Source organism: Nannospalax galili, unplaced genomic scaffold (genome assembly GCF_000622305.1).
Source record: "Nannospalax galili isolate Female #2095 unplaced genomic scaffold, S.galili_v1.0 scaffold923, whole genome shotgun sequence".
NCBI classification, from domain to species: domain Eukaryota; kingdom Metazoa; phylum Chordata; class Mammalia; order Rodentia; family Spalacidae; genus Nannospalax; species Nannospalax galili.
The window spans coordinates 425,039-428,236 of record NW_008349753.1 but is presented as its reverse complement, the minus strand read 5'-3'; the positions used below and the strand labels follow the sequence as shown (position 1 = coordinate 428,236).

General features: G+C 42.1%; 1 long non-coding RNA gene across 1 annotated transcript; it reads left to right on the top strand.

Moving 5' to 3' along the window:
• The first annotated feature begins 548 nt into the window (after positions 1-548).
• On the top strand, positions 549-1,646 carry LOC115072681. The gene is made up of 3 exons (XR_003851709.1): positions 549-649; positions 1,089-1,152; positions 1,270-1,646. It is a non-coding gene; the product is annotated as an uncharacterized LOC115072681 (long non-coding RNA).
• Positions 1,647-3,198: the final 1,552 nt, after the last annotated feature.

Sequence of the window (3,198 nt, the reverse complement as noted above, 5' to 3'; positions counted from 1 at the left end):
CCACAACCATCCAAGCCCAGGGTAGATCTAAGATGGTTTCAGAACTACAAACAATACAGTGGAGACAAGCGGATTTGCAGACAGAAAATAGACTGAGACCCCTAATAAGAAGCAAAGCCTTAATCATAGATGGCAGCTATTTTTAAATAGCACATGGAAGAAAAAGACAGTTTATGTCTCTTTTTCTCCCTCTGCAGTGTCTCAGATGGGAAGTTTTTGAAATGTATTTTTCTAAACATTGAAAAAAAAATCCCCTTCTCTGGTAATAAAATCATGGGAGACCTTAAATCTCCATGTCATGACTCATATTTGTCTTGCCTAAATTCATCAAAGAATGGGCTAGGAGTCTAGATTCTAGAACATAGGGAATGGTAAACAGTGTTGTGTGCATATTAAATGCTCCTCAAAGGCCATGTGGTGCTATTGGGAGATGTAGGAACTGTTAGGAGGTGGAGCTTGGGGGAAGGAAGTTAGATCATGGGTGACGCCCAGGAGGGGGTGAATTGGGACCACAGCGCCCCCCCTCTTCCTGGCTGCCTCAGTGAGCAGCTTTCTCTGCCACACACTTCTCCCATGGTTTACTGCCTCACTGCAGGCCAAAGGCCAAGAGACCGTGGACTGAAACACGAGCAACCAACCATCAGCCACAGTAAGTTGAACTTTAGGTTGATTTCTTCAGATGTTTCCTCGCGATGACAGAAAGTCCACCAACAGGATTGCTATTCATTCTACAGTCATAAAAAGGTTGGGTCCTGCACACTCCTTTCTGTTTGTGTCTTGAGCCACCCTCCCTAGAAGCCAGATGGCAGTGTTGATGTGGCCCCTGTGGAGCAGCTGGTGCACATACAGCTTTAAAATGCAGTTGCTGACAGAGGAGTGGCCATGTTAGCTCAAGCTAAGGATGATTTTGGAACAGCCCGTCTTCTCTGTGGGTCTTCCCAGTCCTTGATGGTAATTACCTCTTTTCTAAGGATTTTTCATTGCTCTCAAGAATCCAATATTATGTCAGTTGGTAAGTAAGGGAAAAACCATAAAATGCCTAGGAATTTACAGCCTCTGTAATAACATTTTTTTTCTTGTTTTTGCAGTACAGTTCAGTGACCTCTAGATGGGGATAAAGTTTCCAACCAGTTTCTTTGCATGGAATAAATGGTGAGTCTTCAAACTGCTTTACCAGCTCTTAAAGAGTTAATTGACAGGGCAGTTGGGGTTGGCTGATTTTCTTGTGGCTCCAGCATTCCTTTTTTTTTCTTTCTTTCTGATTCTCAGTCATACGCGGTTTGTCCATGACACAGAGCTCTGAAAAGCCAAGCATGAGATTGGAAGCCCGGCTTAGGAAATACAGTTTAGATCTCACTTGAAGTCTTAGGACAACACAGTTCAAGTGCCAAATTCAAACATCTTTGAGTTCTAATTTATTTACCGTGAAAAAATGTATACGTTCCTGTTTTTCATTGCAAGGTATGTGGTCAATAACTTCCATGAACTGAGCAATGGATTGAATTTCCTCCAATGACACCGAACAGCAGAAGCAACAACTGAACAAATCTAGGAGGAGAAATTTTGCTGGGGAAGATCTTCTTGTATTCCAAAACTTGGTTTTCCAAAAGCCAGGTGATAACAGTTGTTCAAACATGTGTGTTCCAGTTTGCTCTTAAATTTTAATTTGAAAGACAGAACAACCTTTATCTATTTTATTATGTTAGTTACTTTTCCCACTACCATGAAAAAATACCAGACAGAAGTGACTTAAGAAAGGAAAGGTTTGTTTTAGTTCAACAGCAGTTTACAGTGAGTTATAAGCTCTCCATTGCACAAGGTCTGGCTGAAGAACACCTGTTACAGTCACGTCTCCTGGGGAGATATGTCTGTTCAGCCCAGAGGGACATAGAGGACAGACCAAATTATGAAAGTCACCCAAATCCAATTTGGTGAACCAATGAGTTGGTTGAACTTACAGGAGTATGGCTGAGGGATTATGTGCAGGATCATAGGTGACTTCTAAACAGTTGTATCACTGTGAAGTGCCACCTTATCATAGATGGTGACTCATGGAAGCTATATCATGGTGTCCCCCCTCCAGTCAACCCTAACCCCCTCTATGCTGTAGCACCCCCCAACACAGCTGTGCAGCTGGGACAGAATTACAGACAGTTGGAAGGGGAGTGAAGAATGAGGGAGCGACTGTACTCTCAAGTAAGAGTCTAATGACTCTTCCCACCCCATCCTTCTATGAGGGAACATCAACAGGCCTGATCTTGTTGAAGGTTTCTTGTGGGCAGTCACAGGTACTCTGATAAGTCGGTAATGACTGTTATACTTAGAGGACAGCATTCTAGAACAAACTCTACACTGTTGACTACCAGGCCTTGCCTGTTGTATTAGTTATTTTTTCTCATGGCTGTGACAGAACACCCGACGAAAGCAATTTAAGGAAGGAAAGGTTTATTTTTGGCCCACAGATTGAGGGTACAGTCCATCATGGTGGAGATGATGTGGGGGCAGAAGTGAGAGGCAGCTGGTCACATTTTCCCACATGCTGGGCAAGCACCCTACCCACTGAGCCACATCCCCAGCTCTGATGTGGGTTCAATGCATAGGTTTCATAAAGCCAAACTATAGCTTTAATGAGATTTATATAAATGGCTATTTCAACCACTTCGCTAAAGCTTGAATCCAAAATGTTTCTACTTACATGGAAATAAATTGAGGTTAATTCTAGTTTCCTGTAGTTTCCTGAGAGGTGCAACTTTGAATGTTCTTAGGAAAGAGACTTGTGCCCAAAGATGTTTGACTATATCCTTTGAAACAGATGAATAAGCTTATGTTTCCCCTAGAGAAAAGCAGATATAGCTATTTCAGTTCAACCTGTAAGATTTCCATGTTGCTATTTCTTCCAAAAAAGATTCCTTAGGCTGGAAAAATTAACTGAACACACTTTTAAGAACCAGTCTTCAGGGTGGCGGTGGGGGGGGGTGTGTGGCTCACACCTTTAATCCCAGTATTCAGAAGGCAGAAGCAGGCAGTTTGCCTTGAGATCAAGGCCAGCCTAATCTACAAAGTTCCAGGCCAGCTGAGGCTACAAAGAGACCCTGTCTCAGAAAAACCAAAAAAAAAAAAAAAAAAACCAACCAAACAAAAAAAAAAAAAAAAAACCACAAAAACCCAACAACAAAAAAAAACAAAAAACTGGTCATA